The sequence below is a fragment of the Haemaphysalis longicornis genome, unplaced genomic scaffold (genome assembly GCF_048455015.1).
Source record: "Haemaphysalis longicornis isolate Haplotype H1 unplaced genomic scaffold, Haemaphysalis longicornis Haplotype H1 scaffold_7, whole genome shotgun sequence".
Lineage (NCBI taxonomy): Eukaryota > Metazoa > Arthropoda > Arachnida > Ixodida > Ixodidae > Haemaphysalis > Haemaphysalis longicornis.
Genome location: NW_027526422.1, coordinates 127,041,575 through 127,057,190, shown reverse-complemented (window position 1 = coordinate 127,057,190; position 15,616 = coordinate 127,041,575).

Genomic DNA, 15,616 nt, shown 5'->3' with positions numbered 1-15,616 from the left:
TCATTAACCTCATGTGTTGGAAAACTCCTAGAACACATGGTCCACAACCGACTTTCACCCCACATAGAGGACAACGGTTACTTCCCGAATACGATGTATGGATTCCGCTCACACCTCTCACCCCAAGATGTTCTACTTCAACTGAAAGAAGATATCATTGACAAACTTACCAATCACCACAAATTCTCGATCCTGGCTCTAGACATCAAAGGAGCATTTGACAACATCACTCATCAAGCAATCCTACAAGGTCTCGCCTCTACTAACTGCGGCCAACGTCTCTACGACTACGTTGCCTCATTCTTAACCAATCGCACTGCAACGGTGGGAATCGGGCACCTCCGTTCCGACGTTTTCAAAACTATGCCTAAAGAAACCCCCCAAGGCTCAGTGATATCTCCATTACTGTTCAACATCGGTATGAAAGATCTACCTCCTCTGTTGACAACTATCCCCAACCTGCGACACGCCCTATACGCCGACGATCTGACACTCTGGACTCCTACGGGCTCCATAGGTGACCAACAAGACGCCCTCCAAAGTGCCATCCAAGTAGTACAACAATACCTGCAAGCCCGGGGGTTGGAATGTGCCCCAGAAAAATCCGCCTTACTTACACTGTGTAAACGAACACCTAAACAGCGCGCCAACTCTATACCGGATCCTGAACTCAGCATCAATAATCAACCCGTTCTTAACGTCCCCCACCTCCGAATTTCGGGACTCACTATTCCCAAAGACGGGTCGGGTGCCCAAACAATTTTGCCACTCCAACGTACTCTCTCACAATTAATGCATCTTATCCATCGAGTTTCTCACCGAAGATTTGGCCTCCAAGAATCAGATACTCTGCGCATAATCCAAGCCATCCTTATCAGCCGGATTGCATACAGTGCTCCTTACCTAGCCCTGAAACCCTCCGAACAAAACAAACTGAACACCGCGATACGGCAAGCCTACAAAACCGCACTAGGATTGCCCCCTAAAACGGCAACAAGCAAGTTACTACAACTGGGCGTCCACAATACGTGGGAAGAAATCCAAGAAGCGCACCGAATTTCTCAATTCACACGCCTCCAACTCACCACCACGGGAAGAGCGACCCTCCGCCGGCTAGGGTATTCGACCCCACAACAACCAGACGAGAAGACACGCATCCCCGGACCAATTCGACAACACATCAGAGTGGCTCCAATCCCACGTAATATGCATCCGACCTATAACAAGGCACGACGAGCAGCAAGAGCACGAGCAATCCATGTGCAGTATGACCACCTCCCCTTCAGTCGCTATGCAGACGCCTCTCCATACCCCCACAAATCTGCGCACGCTGCCAGTGTGACCGACGCCAACGGAAAAGAGTTAACCGCAGTCACGACCATTACAAAATCTATAGAAACAGCCGAAGAAGTTGCTATCGCCCTAGCTGCCACCACTTGCGAAAACTACACAGTAATACTGACAGACTCCCAAGCTGCATGCCGCAATTTCTTGATCGGACGAATATCCTTACCAGCATTGGCTATACTAAAACAAATTAAGCAACTTCCTGAACTACAGATTGTCTGGACACCTGGCCACGAAGCCCTCAAAGGAAATGAGTCGGCACACGCCGCCGCCCGCGCGCATACACACCGGGCCGTTTCCCGAGAGGGTGACAAACTTCAAGATGGCGACATCCTCAAGCCCACGCCCCTGAGAAAATATGCCGATATACTCGCCCACTACCGGCGCGGGCGCCAACAATACCCAGCACCCCACCCACACCTATCTAGAACCGAAGGTACAATACTCCGGCGACTACAAACAAACTCTTACCCCCACAATACCCTACTCCATGCAATGTACCCCACCCTCTACCCCGCATCTTGCAAATACTGCCCCCATCCTGGCACCCTATACCATCTGGTATGGGGGTGTCAACAAACCCCGTCCCTTACTCCCAATCTCCAACCTACTTACGAGCAGTGGGTGGCACAACTGACCAGCTCCGACCTCTCCTCCCAGCGTAGCCTGGTAGAGAGGGCCCGGGTGGCCAGTGCAGGCCAGGGTATCCCGGACTAGAGGAAACCCCCCACCAGGCGGGTGCCCAGACAGCAGCACCTAAGGCTCGCATAAATAAAGTTTATTCCTCCTCCTCCTCTGTTATCTCGTTCGAGCTGCAGTGTTTCAGCGCCATTTTTGAGGCGTGGTTTTTCACTTGATTTTGTAAAATACAACCCCACATTTATTATTATTAACTAAATAAACGTTGAGACGGCCAGGTAATTACTTACTTTTTGCCTTAAATGAGACTAAGGGTTCTTTCCCGCTCAATGATGAGGACATTCATGAATAACGCCAGCAGTTTCAGTAAGTATCGTTGGTCGGTTTGGCGAGTATAATCTTTTTGAGGAATTGCTTGAGCTTTTTACCAGAAGGCTGAGTGGAAGGACAGGCAGAAAGACCAGAATGTTCGAGTGCAGGTAGCACAACAATGACTATCATCTTCATAAAAATTGCGCAAGAAAGCAGTCCTCCTTATTCGCGCGAATTTCGTTTCGGGGAGGCATATGGGAGCTCGAGTCCGTAATTCAGCCTCCAGATTATGTCATTTACTCTACTTGTGTCTACTGATGAGGAAAGACGACTGTACGTGGAACAAAACGTTCGCGAAGCACGAATAAAGCTCTGCCCACGATAGGTGCGTTGGATCAGAGCATCTCTTTTACTCTCAATGAAATGGATATTTCCTTTTTCACCACTTCCATTATTCGGTGCCTTCAAAGCAAAAAACTTGCAAAAATTCAGATACTTGTCTACTAATGCGCAGCATTCTCATGTCGCTTGTATTCAGTGCGAGTTCTTTGCAGTCACTTTTTTTTTGTTTTTATTAATCTTGTCCGACACATTATTTCCATTCACGCTATTATAACGATTATTGGTGTTACGTCCGTGAAATATGCATTATTCGAGAAATCCAGGGCGTTACACGAATCCACATTTCCCGCATTTTTCACAGGTGTTAGTTTTTCAAAATTGGGTTAGACCAATTATCTCCACTTACGCAATTATAGCGATTACCGGAGGAAACTCCGCGACATCTGCATTATTGTGCAGATGCAGGGCGTTACGCAGTTCCACATCCTTAATTTTTTTTTTCTGTTTCTATCTCAGTGCCCCAACTCATGCAAACGTTTTCCCGTCCGTTCCCGTGGTAGTTCTTTCCTCCTGGATTGTGTACCGCTAGAGGCTTAAAACACCATTACTACGCGCTTGACGCGCGTTTATACATTAAGGCCATGCTTCCATTCTCAAGGACGTAGGAACCAAAATAGCGCAAACAGCCCGCTCGCAGTCTTTGAAATTTGTTATTTTGGAGACAATGCAACACTGTTTCAATGTTCAAAGCGGATGTTTCGAAGTATGCATCCTGCCGTAGCCCCGTGGCGCTGTTGCTGGCACGTGCACTCGAGATAAGACAGATTTCGTGTCGTCGCTTGCGATCACGGATGTCTGCTCGTACTGCTCGGTACCGACATAAGGACTGCCCTCTTCAACAAATGACTGGAAGAAGTTAAGTCACTCTTTCGGTCGCATTAGAAAGCACTGCGAAACGAAATAGCGGAGAGAAACAAGGCCACTTCTCTATTTAGCGAAGCACTGCGTCAATTGGCCGCGTCTCTGCGGAGCAAACTGAAATCTCAAATGGCACAACACGCGCTTTCGTCGTGCTCACTGTCCAGCCCCTCTATAGCTCTTTCAACCACAGTTGCTCAATCTAGTGTATGCTGAAGAACTCTACTTTCAAGTTCTTCGTATCCCAGAAGTAAGGGATGGGTTTGTGAAGCGAATAATCTATCCAAATATGTGCAAAGCTCTTATGCGAACATGAGCTCTGCTTTGGAGTACGTGGACATGATGCTGCCTGGTTTGCAATAAAAGGCCCCATTGGGGAGTTTTTCTTTTTCTGCATGAGTACAGCAGCCAAATAATTGTGCGTAAATTGGGAAATGTGGGCTGTATTCTCAACTTAAAGAACTGACCAAGTATCTGCTTGCGTCTCTGAAAATGACATCAAAACACGATTATTTGCTGCCGCCCCTGTCATGCAACACGCTCTCCAATTCCCTCACCTTATTCATGCTCTTTCAATTCCCGCCCACTTGTCACATGAGGAATACTGTCAATGCGTTGGCGTTCAGATAATGGTTTGCCATGAGGGTATAGCGCTAGATAGGCCACGTGTTAAGCTACATCAAATGGCGTCTTTTAGAAAATGCGGGTTGCGTGGTTAGGTTCGTATGGTTGAGAGAATAGCGTGTTTTAGCTGACCGTTTTTCACGGTCCGTTCCGCTCCGATACCATGCGGGAGCGCCATTGCGCATGCGTGGCGCGCTTGGCCGCGAACGGCATTGGCTCCGGTTGCTCTGAGTGGGCAGTCGATACCGGAGCGGACCGTCAAAAACGGTCAGCTAAAACTCTCTAATTATGAGGGGTGTATCTGCTTTCGCGGGGAAATATTTGTTGGAAGTTATGGTGTTTATAACATTGAAACATTAAGATGGCGGATATTGTTTTTTGCTTCAAGGTAAGATGAATAAGTTTTGAGGTGATACGCCTGTCGAAAAGGACGACTAGAAAAAGTTCTGTAGTTTTGTCGGATTTTCGCCTGTCGTACTGTCTTCTCGTATTCTTGCCGTGTCGGGATTCTGTTGTACTGTGGTCCGTCGTATTCCTGTCCTTATTTTGATGCTCCGTCGTGCCGAAGCCCTGTCTTGTCGGGATCCCGAGGTTCCATCAGTAGTTGCACATGGTTTGAATGTTATTGTCCATTGTGAAGAGTCGCGTAAATGGCAATTCTGTTGTGACTACAGAAATGTTCGTCTTTGAGAAAATTGCCTCTGTTGTTACGACAGAAATGTGTGTCGTAAAACAGGTGGATTTGATGGAACAACATGACTTCTGCTCTCACAACAAAGTTTTTTGGCGTACGACAGAAATTCTTGTAAGGTTTTTGCGGTATTCATGTTGTGATTTTAGACTGGGATATGTCTTAGCTATATTGTTTGCCACGAGTTTTCTAACTCCATGGAAGGGGCCGGGGACTTCGTGGGAAGGGAATCTGGGCCATTTGGTGCCAGTAATCTGCGTTGATTGCGAGTGGAACTCCGCGGTACGTTTGCGTTGATGCCTGTTTCGGTGTTTTTCTGGCGTGTGTTGCTGTCTGCGTGAAAATGGATCGCGATGTCTTTGGTGGGGTGGGATGTGTTTCACCCACGTGGTGTTCAGTTGGTGTTGTAGTCTGCGTCTGGCGCTTGTGGGCTCTCTTCGCATGTATTATTCGTAGTGCGACGTGGGAGTTCGCTACTGTTGTGGATGTCAGGTTGGTTCCTCCATCTTGTACTATCCAGAAAGGGGAGGATGCTGCGTCAATAGATGGTGTCACCTTAAAAAAGTTGACCACCCCTGTACTTGAGGTTTTCAGCAGCTAACCAGACGCCTCGAAAGGGTGCAGTCTTTCTTTGGCCAGATGTGGAGGAGGGAAATGGTAGATTTCTGTGGGATGGATGATGTGAACGTTTCGTTGGTTGAGTTCTAGGTCCAGGAGGATGTCGTTAAGTTTAACTGCCCTCTCAGAGTGAGCTAGGTGTTTGTGCGTCTCGGTTGTGAGTGGCTGGTATTTGTATTCGATGTCTGGAATCACTCCTGCGAGATTTACCTTCCCTTGGTGATATTGGTCTGAACGTTGTGTACTAGAAGTTTTACGGCATCGGAGGTACTTTCACTGGCATTGTATTTTATGTCGTTAACGCTAAGGTTAAGGATGAAGTGCGTGATCTTGCTATGGGTGGCAGCTATTATGGTTTTGATGCCATTAGTCATCGCACCGCATTGACGCCTAATGTATGGAGCATGTTTTGTGGGTCAACATAACAACCTTCACAGTTTCTGATGGCAAGTGCGATATTCTTACGCAACTCACGGGATGAAGGGTTCACCGTAGCTGTTATGGAATGGGGTTCCCACCGAAGGTGACTGTAGTCAGCGCAACACATCGCCCTTATGTCCGCCAGATTTGTATAGATTGCCTAACGGTGGCGCGAGAGCTGTGACGGCTTGTGCAATACCTCAAGCTTGTGTGTAATACCCTACAGATTTTATTTTTAATTATGGCGTCTACAAATGTTATTCAAAGTGAGCCTACATCTTTCTATAAGCACGTATATCACTAGCAACTTCAGAAACGACTTTAGGATGCTCACTAAAAGTCGTGTACAAGACGTCTCAGTAGACGTTTCTGAACGAGTAGGCAGCGTAATTTTACCTATTTTATTCCACTTTAGCTGAGATTGGGAAACCCGTCCGAAGAGATGAACTCTTTGTGGTCTACCAAACCTGTATTGTGCCGAAGACGGGTTGTTTTTTACACAAGTTAGAAAACTATTTGTCAGTTCTTTTACGAACCTCCCATTAATCACTTGGCCCTTTTATCTCAACTTAAGTGTGGGCTGTGTCAGTTTATGTTTACCTGTACCAGTACAACGTCACAAATTGTTGGTCTATTTTAGGAACCTTAGCCATAAAACCTGCTTGTAAACGTAGGGACGATTATTGTTTATCTTGATTGCAGTATAACCCAGTTGCTGACCGAACAAACGAAGGAAGCACCACAATACCGAGTCATATAGTTTACAACTGCCATGGCACGGAAGTTTCACGTGCTCGGGTCTTGTTTCCAGGTTCCCAAATGGCGGTACACACATTGGGAACGGAAGCAATGAAGCTAGGAAATGTGATACTTTTTGACATCCCCCGGCCTGGATGCGAATCGGCGGGTCCCTTGTGGAGCGACTCCTACCTGCGTTGCTTCGTGCAGCATGCCACGCAGAGTGGGGCACCCTTGTTGCACAGCGCCACTGGGAACTCACGCTGAAGCGGTTCTGGACGCCAGGCTAAGGTGCTTTGTCGAACTTGTTCTGATTTGCTTGTCGTTGCACGTAGCATTGAGTTTATTTACCCAGTTTTAATGACCGTAGTTCTTTCCACCATTTATTAACCCAGTATAATTTGCAAAGGGAAGACTCCTATTTGTGCCTAATTAGGCCATGTTCGAAAGAATTGGAAGGTGTACGCGCGATGAAATGCATTCTCCAAAACAGTGCATAAAACGAAGACAGGGGAAAAGAATACGTGACGGCGCAAGTGCTAGACTAATAACCGCGGGAAGCTTAAACGAGCGGCAAAGTGACCTTGAAAGTTGGTGAAACAAGAAACATGGTTTCTTCGTGTTTGTTGGTCGTTCTTAAAAAGTATGCAAACCGCTGTTCGATGTCGCCCATTTGCTGCATATCCCCGGAGGTTAATAAAGAAGAAGCTCGTGGAGGCCTTACGCTATGTTCAGACTACCGACGCAAAAGCCATATCGGATCTATGAACGTGGAAAAAAAAACGGCGTGTCACGCAGTTGACTGGCTGAGACATGAAATGACGTCACACTTTAAAGTTATTACGATAGTTACGGCAACAGTCAGAACCCGGCCTTGCATCTCGCTTAGCGACCGGAAGCTTGCGAGAGACAAACTTCAGTGGTATTACAAAAAAAATGCATGTTTTCCCGTTACATGAAAAAGAAATAGGGTTAACCAGGGAACTACCTGTTCAAATATGCATGGTGAAAGCACGCCTTTTCGTTACGCTCTCTCATTTTATGCGTTGGTTTGGGAAAGTGACGGCTTGATTTGGCGGTGTTATCAAGGAAGAAACTGATGGCATATTTGTAGAGAAACGAAATGGTATTGTTTATAAAATATTACCCAAAATGTGTTGCCCTAAATGTGCGTGATACGTCGCAAAATGTCTCAATTAGTTTTTACGCATATAAGTTAAACCTAGGCTAGATGTCTCACCGTAATTGAAGGCTATGATACATCTGAGAACCTGTTTGCATCATGACGTCGGCAGAGATGCCTTATAAAGGGACATGCTTGGTTCTTGCTTCATGATAACAACATTCTGCACGGCTGAGAATCAAAAGTGCCAGGTCCCACCATGCTAGGCAGCATCTTAGAAGCTACGGCGCCGGTATTAGCAAGTTCCTCCGGCTTTTCACAACACATACCAACTTCGGGCGTTCTGTGTTTGTGCAAGAAAAGCCGTCCGCGCATTTTGTAGCGGGTTGCAGACTGATGAATCATAGGGGTACAAATTTACCCGCAAGTTTATAGCAAAAATATTAGCATTAAAAAGAGTTGCTGAAAAGTTAATGTGGCTGGGATATGTTTCTGTATTTATTGGCAGATTGCTGCTATGAAATTGCGCAGGATATGTTCAACACATACAAATTGGGATAGCTTATTTAAATTAAACCATACGACCTTTGAGGGTCCCTGTTGCCTCATACTGACTGCTACTCTAATACAGTACAATTACATACCCAAGCAAATTACGGGCTGGTTCAACAGCATTAGCGTGCTTGCAACCACCCATCCACGTCAACATGCAATGCCTAGATTTCACATAGCTAAACAGTAACAACAGTGCAATGTCCATTGCATCGGAGGATCTCAAATACGCGGTCAGCCGGCAGCGTTTGGTACATCATAGCATTCTTTGTGTCCACAGTCGCGTTCGAGAATGTTCCCGGGGTTTTTCAAAGAAACGGAAGTCACAGCAGCTACGTGCAGCTCTTCCTCAGGGGTCGCCTGTTTTAAATTTGTAGGTGGCCGATGAGGCGGTGCCGCCGAGCCCACGTTTATTTCGGTTGCGTTCGCCGTGTCATGGTCAGGACGAGAGAGAGAGAGCTCTTTAATGTGGGCTGGAGAGGTCAGCTCTGCTAGCGAGGCGCGTAGACGGCGGGTGCGGTTCCCGAGGTGTGCTGGGTGCTGAGTGTGTTCCGTGCCAGCTGGCCAATCTGATGAAGGTGGCGCTTAAGAAGATGATGATGGTGGCGCTAAACATTCATATCAAGGAATTTTACCATATTTCTACCCTTCTTCTACCGGGAACCACGACGTACCTGCATACGGACGCGGAAGTGCTGGAAGAATCGTATTAACACGTTTCACGTTGTTATTGATACATACACAGCCTTAATACTTTTACCATCGAAGCTCTCCGGAGCGCGCAGTTACTGACTAGCTGGTTTTCAATTGCTGCTTGGCTTCTTACCCCGAATCCTGTAGGGGGAGTAGACCAGCGCAAGCAGCCGCTTGTTAAATTGCTGAGAGTGTACTAACGTTGCTTTCTACCCCCGTAAGAAAAGTTTCCACATTTGTTGCGACTAGGCTGTGGTGCTGATGATAAGGTAATCGACCATTTTACTTTTGCAGAGTCCTTGGCGGCGTAGAAAGCTTTCGGCTCGTAGATGCTTCCTCGATGCCTTATCTCCCCACTGGAAACCTCAACGTTCCACTGATGATGATGGGACACCGAGTGGCAGCTATGATAATCGAAGACAATGCCTAATAAAACATAGTTCACGTTATTATCAGTTATTCTTGTTTCAACACGGTTTGTCTTCTTTCCCTCGGTGTATTACCGCTGTATCTGTTCGCAAATTGGCGGGATGGTTACATGGGCTGTAGTGTGAATTTTTTCTGCAGCTTATAGGATGTAGCAGCATGGGCTGAGTGGTTTTGGCTTTAATCGCACAGTCATTGATTGCTGCTTGTCTATGCTCTGCTATTTATTAGTAATATTCCATACAAGTGCATTATATTTCCCGCAATAGCGTCGCGAATGCGGGAACGGACGAGCGGGGTTTCAATATTTCATTCCATGATCGCGTACACAACTCACAAAGTAGTACGCACCCTGCATGATCACCCAACCATAATGATTGAGGTCACGTAACAATATTGCTCGGTTGGCTGCTCACACAGTGCGGGAAATGGGAAACCTGGAGGTAGAAGGAGAGTTATCACCCTATTTAAAGGGACACTAAAGGGTTGAAACGAATTGGCCGGTATGGATGGATTCTGGTGCCGAGAATCTAAATACAGCATTCTGGCAAGCAGCAGTTGTTTAGCAAGACAGAAAATGCCAGAAACGTGAATACGTGGGACGACGCCCCGTACGCTTTTGGGTACCACGGTTTGTGACGTCACAAAAGTGGTGAAAGGAGAGAGCTCACTGGAGAAGCATGTACAGATGTTTTCCTGAAATAAACGGTTGCCGAAGGAATCAGCACGTGAAATAAACGTAAATCAAAGCATTCCGTGAGCTCACTATATAAAAACACAGACTACAGCCGTTATATACTGCGAGGCAGGCTGCTTCTCTCCCTATTCCGTCAGCTATCAAGCTTTCATTTCGTTTTCAAAAAGCGTTGGTGTGCAACTAGCGAAGTCAATATCCTACGACGGTCGAGCTAATGCAAGCAATATACCCGGCAGGAAGCAATGAAGTCTCCTAATTAGAATCGGCAAAAGGAACAAGATGCAGTGCAGGTGGCTTATCGAGCCGCCCGATCTTCCTATCTCCCGTTTTTTACGCGAGCGGTGGAAGAGGAGTAGAAGGAGAAGTAACAATTTGTTTAAAGTGTTGCTACCGGTAAAGTGCGCCCGTTTCAAATATATTTCCCTGTGAAATGAACTTACTGCGAGCGGTTAGCTGAACGATACCGCTTTTTGCCTCGAGCCGCCGTTGATAATCCGTAAAGCGTGCGTCACTGTGCGCGGGCAACGTCGAGTACTGGACATGGCGGCTGTAAAGAGGGTTTTTTTAAATACGATAGTCTTTCTTGGGCTACTTATACCCAGAACGTTTGGTCTGTCTGTATGTCTGTCTCTCTGTGACTCGATTCAGCCACCCGGCCCAAGTAAAATGCATACTGCGCAATAGTCTTATATACTCACAGTCAAATGTGAGCGTCTAAGCCCGGTTTATATGTTGATACTTACTTGTCAAATTTGTTAAACATGAACACGAGATTACGCAAATATAAGACCGAAAATTATACACAAGGGATATTTACAGTGTTCCTTTATTAAACAATTGTGGATGCATGGTTTTTCGATAGCAAATGATACTCTACATCTACTGCTGAAAACCGCCGCCTGCTGTTGCACGCGCCACCTCCTGGCGGCATATGAAAAATCACGCGGCTACAGCAACGAAAAGTTTCACTAGCTAGGTTCCACATTCTGCTTGGAATGCACGTGGCGCACGGCAACGCGGTTCTATAAACCTTGAAGTGGGCCACCTCGATTCCCGCGCGTCTCCGCCGCACTGTAGCACTGGCATCGAGGAACCCCGCCCGTATCAGTGGAACGCGGGAAATTCAAATCACCTTGCGAAAACCTTTGGTGTGTTTACCTTAGGATGAGCGCGACGTAACAGGAACAGCATGAGAAGTGAGCGCGAAAGCAAATGTCTACAAAGACTATAGTCTTTTGACGACGACATTTGACAAGGAAGGAGCAGCAGATACGCGGCCAATTTTTAGTACGCGTTACGAAGCGTTTCAGCGCGAGGCGTGAACGAGTGTCCCGGTGTTAATATGAGATAACATGAGATGACTGTGATGACCACAAGATTTTATGTAAAAGCGCAAGCCTGAACGGCGCCAGTCGGGAGCCCAGAACGCTGCGCTTGATATTACAAACAGCGCTTGTTGCTTCAAAAGCGGCTTCGCTGCAGCCCTCTATGCTTACAGCCGCCTCGATGAGTTCTGGGACGCCGGAGTATGCGGGCACACCGGCCGCTTGAGCATCTAAACCCGTTTCTCATTCCGTCGGTCAAAATTCAAAAGTCCAAGCCGCCAGCCTCGTCGCTCAGAGAAACGTTCCCGTAGTAGACTTGCGCGCCGCCGCCGCCAGCTGTTTTGCTCGCGCCGCTCTGCGTCACCGCCGAAGTACCAAGAGTGAATACGTCGCTGGGGTCTCGCTGCTATTTTGTGACGCAATGGTTACGTCACAAAAAAATGAGAGGGAAACGGGTGAGGGAAACTCCAGCTTTATTAGATGCGAAGCATCTCATGGTCGGGGCTATGTCCCTCCCTTGTCGTTGTCGTTGTTGTGCCGTCCACACCGCCACTGCGCATGCTCGGCTTGCTGAACGCCCTGTGGTGTCTTACCCTTCTATGGCTCTTGGAGAGACAGCGTTGCCGGTTACATCCTGGGCCGGCACGAGACGAGCACGCTTCACGCGCCTTCGACGTTTCATCGTCGTCGGCAGCGGCGTGCGTCGGCGAGTCTCGGCGGGCCGTGATTACAAGCAGCCCATAACCATCCGGGGAACGTGCACCGACCTCATCTTCGGCAACTTTAGGGTTCATGCACTACAATAGCGCCTGACTTTACATTTCACAGACATAAGGCGGGCATAATCCACGACTGTTTAACGCTACGTTTTCTTTCTTCTTGTTAAACTAGCTGACGGTCGGTGCACCGGTTTACCACGGAGGCAACGTTTTTCATAGGCACGCTCAAAAAACTTTCCAAACTCTTCAAACGACTTATTATTTGAAATAAAAGTTAAATTAATAAAATCAGTTTGTAATGAGTCCCCCCCCCCCACCAAATATTAACATTGTTCGTAACTACAACCTTGGCCTGCGGAATAGCAGACACAACCATTCCGGCAAAAATACGCTTTACTTCCGTTTTCCTTAGTTTAAAACAGCCTGCTTTTATTTTCCACATACATAATTGCACACTATTCTTCGCGTTTTTGCGGCACTTTGTTTAAATTTACGGTCCCCAAAATGTTTTATTCCAAGCCAATGATGAAACTAAGGCGAGCGCGATGTATAATGGCGGCCCATGACGACACAGACGGCCTTGACGTGAGCCGCATAGACGCTAGCGCCAGATTCCTCTCTAGTGTATATTGTAAGAAACTCTATCGCTATGAGCAGATGCGTGTTTAGGGGCCCTATTCTCGACTGCACAAATTGCCGGCAATTCTGCCAATTTGCCGGAAGTCTTTTCTGATTGGCTTTCAATTTTGGTCACGTGCGTCTGGTTGACAAAGCGGTTGTGTGTGCTGTCGTCATTTTGACGTTTCATGTCGTTTACGGACACCAGTTCTAAAGTTTGCCTTATTTCTCGTTACTAAAGGCGCACAATTCTTGGCCGGCCATGAAAAACCAGACTGAATGCAGCGGACATGACAACGTAAGCCTGTCTTTGCTATTCAACAACAATACTGCTTGTAATACACACCCGGGCCCCTCTGTGATTGGCTGAGAAGGCGTGACGTAATTTAAACAGTTGGCGGGAACGATTACGTCATGAACTGGCAACTTCAGCCTGCGTTAAAGTGACGTAATGCCACGTAACAGCTTGAAAATGCCGGCTGTTTTTGTCGCAAAATACAAGCAAAATAGGTCAAAAAATTGCCCCGTCCTACGGCGCCGCGAAATGTGCGGAAATTTGCAGGTTTCGCATGCGCGCTGTTTAAAGCATGTTTCCTACCGAAACAAATTATAGTTTCAACTGGTTTGAAGTCAGCGATCATGGACCATACAAATAACGTGCAGTATTTTTCTTTTATGTTTTGCAATGAAATAAAAAATATTTGTTTGGCGTAACCGCAACATAAGAGGGCAGTACAAGCCTCTCCATGACAAAGAGAACCCAATGCATGGCATTTGTCCATACTCGTCCTAGTAAGCTGTTGGGTCATATGATCGAACTCAAGAGAAAAATAGCAAAGAAAAGTGACTATTTGGTTCATTATAGCGCTGATTGAAGTCAAGCTTGACGAATGAGTGAATCGGCAACGTAGGTGTGCTCCGCGGTTATCAGGCGTAGCGATTCCCTGCTCTTATGTGTCATAGAAGCGATGGTCGCGGCCGTCTTTTTTGTGATCACGCCATAAACTTGTAACATAGCAGCAGACGATGGCGTGGCGGCGGTGGCGGCAGGGAAGGTGATAACGCCACAAAGCTTGCATTGAAGCAGAGAGCCCAGCTAGGTTACTAAAAGCGATTGAAAGAAATAAATAGATACGGTAAAAAAATTGTGTGATGTTCTTTAGCCCGACATCCGCCTTTCGCTCGCTTTTGGATCAACGTAACTCGATCGCCTTGTGGTGTTTACGCCAAATTTGACCCCCAAAAATGTGTTTGTCTTGTCAGCCTCAGCTGCCGTCTTAATTTTTATAGTACATGCCAAGTGTTTTTATATCTTTCTTGCACAATATTTGATACCTTGGTAGCGATTTTTATGAGTGACTCGTCAAATTACACTGCATGTCGTCATGGCTATAGGTGCAGCACGTCAGTGATTGCTGACGTCGTGCTTACGCAAAAAAACATGGGCGAATTGCCGGGAATTTGTGCAGTCGAGATTCACAATTCCTATACCCCACACTGGAACACGTACCTCTGACGTCATATTACGACCTCCCGCCCGGTTTTCTTTCTCCATTGCTAATCACGGAAACGCCGAAACTGCATGAGACAAACACTGCGGTACCCCCTTGCCATGCTTTCTGGGACCGTTTCTCTAAGGAATATTAGGGCCGAGGACAACGATGAGATCACGCGCTTTATTCTCGCTCGCCTTGGCAGCATTTGTTGAAATCGGGTTGCCATCGATATATAGCGATGTGGAAGCCTTTGTTAGATAATTTCCCTCAACTCTTAAAATGTGTGTTAGGCGAAAATGTCTCGTTTTCAATTAGAGTGGCCGTTAGAAATGTGTTACGGATAATGGTAAATTTTTATTCTAGGCTAGTGAGAAACCTTTTTCTCCCACATCCTTACCTTCGCGAGTCGAAAGATTCTCCAACCTATGTTGAAATGCTAAGTTTATTTTTTTGTGATAAAACAGTGTTCGCATTATAACTTACGCTGCTGTTTTCCAGGGCACGGTAAAACATTTCCCCTCTGTGTAGCACTAATTGCTGAAGACGAACTTGCCTGACCGCCTAATTAATGCATTTGTAGAAATTTGTAGCAAAGCATATGGCTCTTACAACAGGGAAGATAAATAAGTCACGCTGGTTATATAGAATTTTAGCAGGCTCAAGCGAAGATCGTGGGGGTATTGTGTAATGCAACTCCCCTCTGTTTTCGGTTGAAACGTTTTATGAAAAGTCGGCTTTTGGGAAGCTTTTGCTCGAAAACGTTGCACAGAAGTTGGCACAGTGAATGTACTGAGGTGTCCTAGGAAGTATGGGAGGTCAACCGGCCAAGGTTTTCCAAAACACGAGGCTGTCTTCTGACTGGTCGAACTAAGCTCGGTGCGGTTCAAAGTAACAAAAATGTTGCAACATTTGTTGTGGTAGTCTTTTTTATTTTAAAATGAGAATTAGGAAGCGTTATCAACCCAAAAACAACATTGCCTCTAAGTACACTTTTCTGAGAATATAAGCGGCTAACGCTGATGCACTCCATTTGGGCAGGAACAAGGTCGTAGCAAGGTATCGAGGCCGTAGTATCAAGGGCGTAGTACGACCTTGATACCAAAAGTTCGGTGCGGTTCAAAGTAATAGAATGTTGCAACATTTGTTGTGGTGGTCTTTTTATTTTAAAATTGAGAATCAAGGAAAAAAACAACATTGCTTCGAAGTACACTTTTCTAAAAATATCAGCGGCTAACGCTGATGCACTTCATTTGGGCAGGAACAAAATGCAATGAGCTCTCTAGATTACTGATTTCTCTACAAGTACAACGCCATGTTT